The 12,534-nt window shown below is 42.5% G+C and overlaps 1 pseudogene; it reads right to left on the bottom strand.

The window, feature by feature from the left end:
• The window catches only part of LOC142449091 (small ribosomal subunit protein uS17-like), a 47,661-nt pseudogene extending 40,505 nt beyond the window's left edge, over nt 1-7,156 (bottom strand).
• Nucleotides 7,157-12,534: the final 5,378 nt, after the last annotated feature.

Raw genomic sequence — 12,534 nt, 5'->3', positions numbered from 1 at the left:
GTCCCTTACTAAGCAGCTCCCGGAGGTCTGCCCTCCTAGGGAGCCGCAAATCTTCCTGCTCTCTGAGACCACACCTGGAGCAATAAGCTTATAGTTGGGGCTTCTTCACAGAGCTCTTCCGAGGTGGCTTTGTCACAAGACCAGGTTGTTAAGCTCGTCATGAATGTTACCTCTGCACCGCTTCTTCTCCTTGGCCTTGCACCCAGATTGGTTCGCTGGGTCTTGTCTTTGTCATCTGTGGCCAATTCCCCGGTGTCTTTCATCTTGTTGTCTTTGGGTGACATCATGAAGCTTGGAGAGCATCTATGACAGCTAAGACGTGGGGCAAAAAGCCATCCATCATATCTTAAGTGAAAGTGAGAATGCTTTAGCCTCTCCAAACCCATGCTGCCACAGTGATATCTCTGCTGAAAGACCGGCTTTTCATGCCAAAAGGAACCCTACCTAGCAACTAGCTTGGCCAACTCCTCATTCTAGAGATCAAAGGAAGTCAAAATTCTTCAGAGACGTAAGTGCTCCTCTTGTTTGTATCCCCACCCCCATGCCTCCCCTCTGCCCTCCCTTTTCCCACCCAGCCCTGGCCTCCTCAGTCATTAAAGCCTGGGCTGTTGGTGTATAGACCACATTTCTTCTTCTTTGTTCTTGTTTATAACAATGGTGTTAGTAAATATTTATAGGATTGAGTTTGCCAAGCGTACATAGGGTTCTCTAGTTTTGTCTACGTCTTGTGGTGTTTAAGACAGTTATCATTGTTTTTTATTGATGTATAAAATTCCATTAGTATGAATGTACCAGAGCTTGTTTTTGTTGTTCTTTTTTTAATCATTTTATTAGGGGCACATACAACTCTTATCACAATCCATACATATATCAATTATGTAAAGCACATTTGTACATTCATTGCCCTCATCATTCTCAAAACATTTGCTCTCCACTTAAGCCTCTGGCATCAGCTCCTCATTTTTCCCCCTCCCTCCCCACTTCCCCCTCCCTCATGAACCCTTGATAATTTATGAATTATTATTTTGTCATACCTTACACTGTCCAACGTCTCCCTTCACCCACTTTTCTGTTGTCCATCCCCCAGGGAGGAGGTTATATGTAGATCCTTCTAGTAGGTTCCCCCTCTCTACCCCACCCTTCCGACATCGCCATCCTCACCACTGGTCCGGAAGGGGTCATCCGCCCTGGATTCCCTGTATTTCCAGTTCATATCTGTACCAGTGTACATCCCCCGGTCTAGCCAGATTTGTAAGGTAGAATTGGGATCATGATAGTGGTGAGGGAGGAAGCATTTAGGAACTAGAGGAAGGTTGTATGTTTCATCGTTGCTGCACTGCATCATGACTGGCTTCTCTCCTCTCTGTGACCCTTCTATAAGGGGATGTCCAATTGTCTACAGATGGGCTTTGGGTCTCCACTGCACACTCCCCCTCATTCACAATGATAGGATTTTTTGTTCTGATAATGCCTGATACCTGGTCCCTTCGATACCTCATGATCAAATAGGCTGGTGTGCTTCTATCATGTGGGCTTTGTTGCTTCTCAGCTAGATGGCCGCTTGTTTACCTTCAAGCCCTTAAGACCCCACATGCTATCTCTTTTGATAGCCGAGCACCATCAGTCTTCTTCACCACATTTGCTTATGCACCCATTTGTCTTCAGCGATCATATTGGGGAGGTGAACACACAATGATATGATTTTTTTGTTCCTTGATGCCTGGTAACTGATCCATCCCGTGGGTCATTATGAATGGTATGGATGAAGTGGGTGCTGGAATCGCTCTCCTTACCATCGCTCTCCTAATCCATTGCTCGTTGCTGGTTTGATGGTGCAGCTATTAGATGTGCTGCCTCCGAAGGGTGAGGACTCAGGGTCTTCTGTTACTCTCTTTATTGCCACCAACAGCTGTGAGAACCTTGTCTGGAAGGCCTCTTGCCCACTGCTCTGACACTGGCCGAGATTCCAAGATGGAGAGTGCAGTCACAGCTCTGTTCATTTACTGGCCACGAGGACAAAGTGCAAGCTTTAAGGGAGGCTTTTCAGAGTTTACTGGATCTCATGAACTTCATTGACATCACGTTGGTGTTTGCCGGTGAAAAATCTTCTCAGGGCTGTCCAGCTGATTTGCCCATTAGGTCAGCCCAGTATCTCGGACCTGACAGTGGCCACCCGCTGCTAATGGGAAGAGGCTCAGTGCCTCCAGCAGCCCTCTCCTCGGTTCTTGTCAGCCTCACAGGAACAATTTCAGGAGAGGGTCAAAATTCAAACAAGAGTCAGAGGAAAAGTTTGACCAGAAAGTATACGTTTATTATAGAGGGACACTTTTGGAGGGGGTGGGGGGCAGATCCAAGGGCTACGAGTTGAAAGCAACTCCAGGGCACCTGACCACAACACTAGCAACAGCAGCAGCAACACAAGATTGGTGAAAGAAAAACTACCGCAAAGCTACCCTTCCTATTTATGAGGCCCTGACTTAGAGCCAGGCATGTGCTAGTATACGGCTGCCTCTGATTGACATAGGAAGATGATACATATGTAGACCAATAGGTCACAAGTGTGGAAAGCGTAGCATGTACACAGCAGCTGGGATTTGAGGAATCAGAGTAGTTTCTGTGGAGGGAGCAGTCCAGCTTTGGGTGAAGTGAAAATTAGTGGCTGTCTTGGTTCTCTAGTGCTGCCAGAACACACGTACTGCAAGTGTTGGTCCTTTAACAAGCAGAAATTTCCTTTCCCACAGTTTAGAAGGTGAAAAGTCTGCATTCAGAGCTCCTGTTCCAGGAGAAGCCTTTCTGTCTGCGTGCCTGGGCTCTGTAGGAAGGTCCTTGACTTGGTCCTTGGCTCCTGCTTCCTGGTTCCTTGGAGAGCTCCATGACCACTTGGCATCTCTCAAATCCCCTCTTGGTTTCTTCTCCAAGACCTTGTTTCACTTCCTTTAGGTCTCAAAAGGGCTTGGCTCCACCCTATACTCATCCTGCCTCATTAACATAACAAAGACAACCCATTCCCAAATGGCATTATGACCTCAGGCACAAAGGGTAGGCATTACAACATGTGTTTTTAAGGGATACAAGTCAATCCCTACCACTAATGAAGCCCCAAAGAGCAAGGCAGGCTATGAAAGCTGCCCAGTACAATGGTGTCTGAGGGGGCTCCAAAAGCATTCCTGGGAATATTTCCTTTTTGGTTTTATTGCTTTGGTTTGTTTGCTTGTTTGTTTGTTTGTTTTAATAAATCATTTTATTGGGAGCCCTTACAGCTCATGTAACATCAGTTGTATCAAGCACATTTGTACATATGTTGTACATATGTTGCCATCGTCATTTTCAAAACATGTTCCTTCTACTGGAGGCCTTGGTATCATTTAATTCCATTTTTCCATGAATGTTTTCAAGCCCTCTCATTCAGCTGTGATCACTTGTTTGGAGCAATAATCTGTTTTCTGTTTCTTGCTTCCACCTCTTTCCTATTTTCCTCACTCACTCCTATACCCCAAACTCCTTTGTTTCTTAAATTAAATTTTAAAACAAAGATCTTGAGAAAGTCAGAATATTGTTCCAATTTTCCTTAAGATAATGCCCCCTTTCTCTCAAGAAACACATAGAGCACAGTAAGTAAAAGACATTGATCTCAGTATGTTAGTCAGAGTTGACTAGAGAAACAAATTCATAGACACTCATATGTGTATAAGAAAGAGCTTTATATACAAGAGCAATTGAATATTGAGAAAACAACCCAGCCTAGTCCAGATCAAGTCCTTAAGTCCAAAATTAGCCCATATATCCAATACTAATCTATAAATTCTTCTTCAAACTCACGAAGCACATGGAATGACACCAAATGCAGGAAGACCACAGTCCAGTGGGTGGAAAGTCTTTTGGATCTAGTGGCGGTGTAAGCATCTCAGACCCAGACAAGTGGGTCTCCATATGACTCCTCCAGCTCCAGGGCTCTAGCATAGCTCTATGTGTCTTTTCATCAGGAATACCAAGCAGGGAGTGTCTGTGTCCCACCTCCAGCAAGCTATTTATCTCCCAAGTGCCTCCAAATGAGGCCATCAAGCAGCAACCTGATTGACAGGATAAACTCCACCCCTTCACTCTTAATAGTCTTAAGTTGGCAGTGATTCTCCCTGCCAACAAAATTAGCAGGCCTGCTGTACTAAAGATTTGCCGCTCTGTATTTAAAACACAGGTTCTTCAAGGAAAGGAAAAATGTAAGAAGCTGTGTTTCAGACAACAATTTATGCAGTTGCTTATTTGATAGTGGAAGGGATATATAATTGGAAGCATAAAAACTGTTACAAAATTTCAGGCAGAAGATGATGTGGTCTTAGACTGAAGTAATGACAGCTGAGATGAGAGGGAACTGATTCAAGATCTAGTTGCAAAACCAGATTTCCATTTAAAAAGAAAAGAAATAAATATTGTCACCAAACCAGCTGTCTTGAAGATGAGAGTAACTTAAAGTCTAGAAAATAAACTATACATTCTTGGTATGTACATATAATCACTTAAAATATAACTCTTGATGTGGTTCCTTCGACCCAGGAACCAAATGCTAATCAACTTTTTATTGGTAGCACCTACTTTAATCTCTAGAATATGACAGACACAGGAAAATATTTGTATGTCAGTCCCCAGCCTCCTTCTAACCAACTGTGTACATTAAACCAAAGGTTTAGCTATATCAGAAGTGAAGCCTAGTGTGTGAATATAATTGAGAAGTTTACAAAAGAGTCCAACTCATAAGCCTGCATTTCTCACCTAACAAGTGGAGAAAATATTTTAAATTTAAATAGACTTTGTTAACTGGACAGTAATGGCATACAAAGAACTAAATTCCACTGCTAAAATATACATTGAGAAGCTTACTAAAATATTACTTTTTAAGTATGGGAAACAAAAGAGTTATTTTGGTTTGATATTGACCAGGAAGATAGAACTTTGTACTTCAGGCTTGGACAAGGACTTTGTACTTGTCTAGAAACCCACACACGTACTGCCACAGGGTCGTGGGAAACCTTTGAACCACAGATCCTGTGGTTAAGCAGCCCACTGCTCACCTGGGAGCGCCACCAAAGCTCCTTTGACCAGGGAGCTCTAAATACGATATGAACTTCCCTTAGTGTAACTTGCTTGCTCCTTCTCAACCCCAAAGTGACCTGCACTTGTTCCTGAGTACCAATAACACTTCCTGCCTCTACTTTCCTGTGACTGCCATGTTTGACTCTATTTGTTATGTTTCACCGCCCTGGGCACATGAAAGCTTTGCTCGTTCATTCCTTTCCTCCGATGCTTCTGGCATGGGCTGAGAGTGTCTCCGTATAACAATACCCAAATCAAACCCGACAAGTTTCCCGTTCCCGTGAGGACTGAGTGGTGCCGAAGGCTCGCTCTGGCATGGGGGCTGAGTCCAGGATGCAGTTGTTCCTAGGAGAACAGCTCCACCTACATCAAGGAGTCAGCTCTGAACTGCTTTGCATGTTTGGGCCTCTGAAAGTCCTGGTGTTTCATCCCTTTACATGTGACCAATCTCAATTTGCTACAATCTCTTCCCTAGGAGCCTAAGTTTCCCAACTCATGGAAGACAATGTCATGGAATACCAACATATTTTCCTACCGATATCAGATGAGGCAATTCAAGGATGGACCCAAACAGCCAGGCTTCCGGCAGCCCCGGGCCTCCTAGTGTGCTCCCATGCCACTCTTGTGTGTTGTGGCAAAAAGTTTAAGAGACTCAACCCTCAATAGTTTGGGAATATTGGACTCTGTTCTGGACATTTGAGTACATCAGTGTAACTCTCAGTTGCCTTGATTGATTTCTGAAGGATTCAGTACTTCCCCCCAAATTTGAAAAGTTTAAGCCCCTATGAAATGAGAGCATTTGCTCAGATCTCTTAATAAGCAAACTACTTTGGAAATTCCAGTAAGAACCTCTTTTATCTTTTCCTACAGCTTCTGTGGGGGAAAAAGAGAAGAGGAAAAATTGCTCTTCAAAATATGATCATTGTCCTAAGAATAGGAATTCCCATTTGGAAACAGAGGAATTGGGGTCTACGGTCAAACAGATGCTGACTCAAATTCTAGCCCCTCCCCTTTCACTGGGCATTAGTAGGAAAGCTGGTCCATTATACAGTACCCAAAATCATGAAGTCATGTTCTTTACTCTAGTGTTTCTGTGCCCTTGCTCCCAAAGCCAGCTATGGCGACGAGAGAGAGGGAGAAGACAGGGAGGAGAGGGGAGGGAAGTGAAGGAGAGAAGAAAGGAGAGAATAAGAGAGGAAAGCAAAGGATGGGAGAAGAGAGGAAAGAAGAGGAGAACACGGGAGCTAGGATAAGGGATGACGTGTCAGTGGAATCACTGACTGTGATTCAAATAATTTCAAGATTTACTCAATTCTTAATATAAACTAGGTCCTTTACCAAATGCCCATACTTATTTCATTAATCCTCACCACAAATCTGTATTTTTGTCTCACTTATAGACACAGAAATTCAATGTTAGAGATGCTAAGAGACTTACATAAGATTCCAAAACTATCAAGGGCAATGCCAGACTCCAATACTTCATCAAAGATTCTAACCACCACCACCACCACCCCATTAGCCCTTTGTCAAGAGCAGAACATGGAGGTCTGTCTACCATGTGCACAGCAGTGGAACATTAGTATAATTAAGCCTTCTTTGAATTCATAGTTCATTGCAATGCAATATTAATTGCCTTCCTTAAGCTCATTTGGCTGTTAATTTCCTTGATTTGGCTGTTAATTTATAGTTCAGAGATTCTTTGACTCCATTGGACTGTTCAGATGGCTCAAGGATCAGAATCTTAACCACCACCACCCCTTTTTTTACAATGAGGTAATATTCCAGTTTCTTACGAAAAATTATTCATCTAAATTGCAAAGGCGGAGTTCCAGAGCCACGGCTCCATCGCAGAACAAAAGGGAAATGAAATGTCCCAGACGCCTCTTGAGAAAAGCTCCCACGAAACACGCACCAGGCTAGCCATCCTCAGCTGTGTTTGTCTGCATTTTCTCAAAAAGCTCTGCCTTGTATTTGCCTTTCTCTTTCCAACCTGTCCAGATTTGGCTTTATGCTCAGGAATTTTTTCCCGATCTTTGTCCAACTTCAGCCTGGTGATTACCACCATGCTCGGGAATGCCCATCTGAGCAGTTGTGCCGTCGGCTTTCTCGTGCAGCCTGGCTCGATGGAGATGGGGTACTTCTTTCTGTACACCTACACCACCTGGCCGATTTCTTGTTGGAAGCTCCTCATCGTCCTTGCGGAAGGGCATAGAACAGACGTCAGCCTTCTGCTGCAGCTCCTTGGAGAGTGGGCACGACGTGATCTTCTTGTGCACGTGCGAAGGGGCACTGAAGCTGTGTTTGAAGTTCTTGCTGTGGGCCGAGGTCACGAAGAGGTCAAACTTAATGGTGACTGCTGTGTGCCAGGGGGTCTCCAAATCTTCTCCTTCTCGTCCAGCAATAATTTTTTATATAAATTTCTTATACAAATCCAATTTCTGGCAGAATGAGGGTGTGTAAACCTTTAGCTCTGTTGCTCTCCCTTTTCTAAAAAAATTTCCAACCCCTACTGCCAGAATTTATACCCTCTGGATTTACATAGACCATGACTTTCAACTCCATGCAGACCCCTACCATGGGTCTTGGACTCTCCTCTTTCTCTCTCTCTCTCTCTCTCTCTCTCTCTCTCTCTCTCTCTCTCTCTCTCTCTTTCATTCACCATGTCTGGCTTGGGGTCAGCAATAAGAGACAATAGAAAAACAAACCACCCTCCCTCCCTCCCCATCGGTCATTTTGTCCTATCTGGAGGCTTGAATGTGGCTATGATACTGGAAGTTATGTCATTGATAATTCAAATGCCAGCAGAGTCACCCGTGTTAGGCAGATTTCGATGGAACTTCTAGACCAAGACAGACCAAGAAGAAAGATGTGGAGTTCTACTTCCAAAAATTAGCCAGCCAAAACCTTATGGATCCATGGTATTAAACGGACCCCAGACTCGCAGATGAGAGAGGACAGGCAGGGGAGTGAGTTTGTCCAACAGGAGCCCTCCAGCAGAGGAAGGTGAGTGGGAGAGTGGTGGCACAGCATGAAGCATAGGATCTGTGGCCCTGAACTGTATGTGTAGCAATTATTAAGTTAGTTCAGCCACTTGAACTCCTTAGCAAATGTGTAGGGTTTTTATCCAACCCAAAACAAACTCCCTGCCATGGAGTCTCTATAGGACAGGGAGGGGGAATTCTCCAAGATAGATGCAGTGGGGAGTTAATAAAGCCCTTTGATATGAGTGAACTATGGAACTACTCAATTGTATGATATACAATTTATGTGCCAATAAAACTGTTGAAGATAAATAAGTAAATAATATGTCACAGTGCATTCTGAACAATGTTGGAAGAGGGAAATGAGGAGCTGATACCAAGGGCTCAAGTAGAAATCAAATGTTTTGAGAATGATGATGGCAACAAATGTACAAATGTGCTTGATACAACAGATGTATGTATGGATTGTGATGTGAGTTCTATGAGCCTCCAATAAAATGATTTTTTAATGTGGAACTGATACCAGGAGCTCAAATAGAAAGGAAATGTTTTGAGAATGATGATGGCAACAAATGTACAAATGTGCTTGACAAAATATATGAATGTATGAATTGTGATAAGCGTTGTATGAGCCCCAATACAATGATTTTTTTTAAGAAAGAAAATTAACTGCTTGTGACTCACTGCCCCTGTGGGTTTCCAATACTGTAACTACTGAGGAGAGTAGAAAGCCCCGCCTTTCCCCTTTGGAGCTGCTGCTAGTTTCAAACAGCTGACTTTGTGGATTGCAGCCCAACAGATAACCACTAGCCACTTGGACTATTCTATTAGTGTATGTTATTGAATATATTCTCAACAATATCAAAGTAAATAAAGTCATCTTTAAACCCTTGCAGATCACAACAGAACACTGTGTGATATAATGCTGGCAGATGAGCCCCTTTGGTTGGAAGACACTCAGAATATGGCTGGAGAAGAAAAGCCCCACCGTCGAGTTGACTGCAAGATCCTGATGTGGCACTGCTCAGGATGGCAAGTAAGAGCCACAAACACCTGTTAATCATTGGCACATTAAATGCTCAAAGTATAAATCAAGTAATATTGGAAGTTCTCAAAAAGAAAATGAAACATGTGCTCTAGGCTTTAATGAGCAGAAATTGATTAATATTTGATTAATATTTGAATCCTGCAATCATATGGTTTACTATGCTCCAATAAATAAAACCACACATGCATCACCTATGGGTGTAACCCATGCTAGAAACAACAAATTGAAGAGAAATTATATTGCTTTCATCATCAAAACCAAAATTTCAAGATCTATTCTAAAGTACAGTGCTATCAAAAATAGACTAAGATCCACATGTCCACCAAAAAAGAATACGTAGTATGACCATTATTCAGATCTATATACCAATTACAAATGCTAAAACTATGTAAGGATATTGAAGTTATCTATGAACTGCTGAGGTTAAATTTTATCAAGTGTGCACTCAAGATATATTAATAATTACTGATGGTTAGAATGCAAAAGTTAGAAACAGACGGAACAGCAGTTGGACAATTCGGCCTTGTTGATAGACAAGACACTGGAGATCACATAATAAAATTTTGCAAGACCAGAGACTTTTATTCATCACAAATAACATTTTTTTTCTCATCAGCAAAGTTGATGAACTTGCAGCAAGATGGTGTCACACATGTTGGGCAGGTAAAATGTATTATACTAGAGGGAACACTCTAAGATAAATGTAGTGGGGAGGGTTCAATTCCCCTGGATATGATTGAACAATTGAACTACTCAATTGTATGATATGTAAGTTATGTGCCAATAAAACTGTCCAAAATAAATAAATAACGTATGACTATACATTCCAACAAGATTTATTCAAAATGAACTGTTTGTGACTCACTGCCCTCCAAATCCAACAGCAGCCCTTGCTGCAGCCATGATCCTGAAACAAAAGCAGCAGCAGCAGCACAGCCTCCACTACCGCAGGCCCCTGCCAGAGGGGAAAACTGGAGACGGGAGTCCCATGGGACCACCTAGCCTTCTGAGCCCTGTCCCTGTGGCCAATGGGAAGCCTTCACAGGGTGATCCCAAGTCAGCTCTTCACAGACGTCCTCCAGGATTGAGACCATCGATACCATCACTGCGGAGTCTCTCACTTCCTTCCTGGGGTAGAGGCTTAATTACAGGTCCCAGGTGTGGTTAGTGGGGATTCAATGCTGAAGTGAAACCAAAGAACCTCAGAGCTCGTCTCTAGTCAAGAATACCTGCCCAGCAAGAGAGGGATCCCAGGTTAGGGAAGACAAATCCAATCATTCCATCTGCTGACTTGTTGCCATTGCCATCTGCTTTTCTTGACATGAAGAATTTTGTGCCTTCTACCCCTCAGGAGTCAGTGGGCCTCCTCTGTGAAATGGTGCCTTCACATCCAGGCTGGAATGAGCCCTCTGGGACCAAGTGGCCATAACTCCCCCACAGGAATAGCTACTGTGAGGGTTCATGCAACACCCCCTCCATCAGTGACACCCACCCTCATCCATTAACTTCCTGTTTGTGGTCCAGCATTGTGTTTCATCACTGGTATTGCCCTGTGCATCCTTCTGATTGGGCCTCAAGAGACTCTCCTTCAAGACCCCATCTATCCTCCCTTCAGCTGCTTCCTGAATCCTTCACCCACTTTGCCAAGTGATTGCTGAATGGGAAACCTCATTGGTGTGGTTTCTTGCACCCATACCCAGCATTGGCCTCTGTTCCATCTCCTACCATTCCCTTCCTCTAGATTCTCATTATCGGACATCTCTTGTCAGCTGTTCTGTGGAATTCGCTAGGCTGCCCAGTCTGGGGTCCAGTGTGGGTGACTAGTTAAAAGTCACTTTCTGGAAGGCCAGTCCTGACTTTGGGATGTCACAATTTCTGTGTCGGCAGCATGAGTCCCATGGCTATGGTCTGTGGTCACTGTGCTTTGTGAAACTGTACAAGCCCCTTGTAGGCTTCTTGGTGGTCTTGGCATTTTTGTGACATCCCAACACTAGAGTACATTTTCTGCAAAAAAAAGAAAGAAAGAACCGTTTTCAAGCATGAGTCTTCTTTTGAAGAGAGGAGCTCATCGTTTTACAATTTTAGCCAGTGTACAGATAGTACAATTAGCATATTTCTGTACAACCATTTAAGAACTTCCCAATGACTGACTGACACTTGTTTAGTTGGCAGAAAGTGAGCTATCCAAATGTGGGGCTTTAGTTTGGACTAGTTTATTAGGCTTATGAATGTATGACTGATTGGTTAGTTTAATTTTACCTAATCATTTATGGCTAGGTATTTTTCAAAAGTTATTTATTAAAAGTTATTTTAAAGTATACCCGCTTACCTAAAAATTTCTTACTTGACTTTTCAAGAACAGTCCTTACCAGAAGTTCTAGAAAACTTTTTGCAACTTTAAAGAAAGAGGACTGTCTACTTAAACAATGGACTGAAAAAATAATCAAATTAACTACATCTCTTCAGAGAAGGAATGAGAGGCTCAATATCATTAGTCCAGAGAAATTCAAAGTTCATCAATTGCTCACGTGCAAGTTCAAGCTGCAATTGAAGAAAATAAAAGCAAGTGCAAAACAAAAAAGTAAGTGCATAAGCATCAAACTACGTCGTTAAACACCTTTTGCCATTTCGAATACAAACCTGACCCTCTGAATACTGGTAACCCAGGGCAGAGAGTCGAAGAGAGCATCAAGGAGAGTACACATGAAGAAAGCAGCTTAAAAAGACAGGAAAGAAAGGAAAGGTCAAAAGTTATATCAAAATGGAAAAACCAATTAGAAACTTTAAATGCAGAGAAAGGAAACCCGGACTAAACAAAACACTATTAAAATTTTGTGTAATTAAAAAATATATAAGGTCTCTCTCTCCCAGATTTTAAAGCCTATGATATAGCCACAGTAATCTAAATAGCCTCAGACTGGTAGTACTATAGATTAAAAATCAATGGATTAGAATTGAGAAACCAGATATACAACCAAGTACTGTTAGGCACTAAGTCTTTGATAAAGGATTAAAACCTAATAAATGGGGAAGAAATGGCCTTTTCAACAAATGGCACTGGAAAAACTGGATTTTTCTGCAAAACAATAAAACAGGATCCATATGTCACACCATGTGCAAAAACTCCAGGTCTATCAAAGACCTAAGTATTAACTACACAACCATAAAGACCATCAATTGAAAAATTAGGGCAAACTAAAGAAACATAATGCAATACATAAACACATTACTAAAGGTAAGGGAAAATATCCATACTATAGAAGACAAAATAGAGGACTAGGACCTGCTAAAAATAGAACATTTATGCACATCAAACGACTTCATTGGCGGAGTTAAAAAGAGCCCACAAATGGGTAAGAAATATTTAGTGATAATACATCAGATGAAGGGCTAATCTCCAAAATCTAGAGACGA

This window comes from Tenrec ecaudatus, chromosome 5, assembly GCF_050624435.1.
Source record: "Tenrec ecaudatus isolate mTenEca1 chromosome 5, mTenEca1.hap1, whole genome shotgun sequence".
Lineage (NCBI taxonomy): Eukaryota > Metazoa > Chordata > Mammalia > Afrosoricida > Tenrecidae > Tenrec > Tenrec ecaudatus.
Note: the sequence above shows the minus strand (reverse complement) of the source record. Positions and strands in the feature narration are given on the sequence as shown.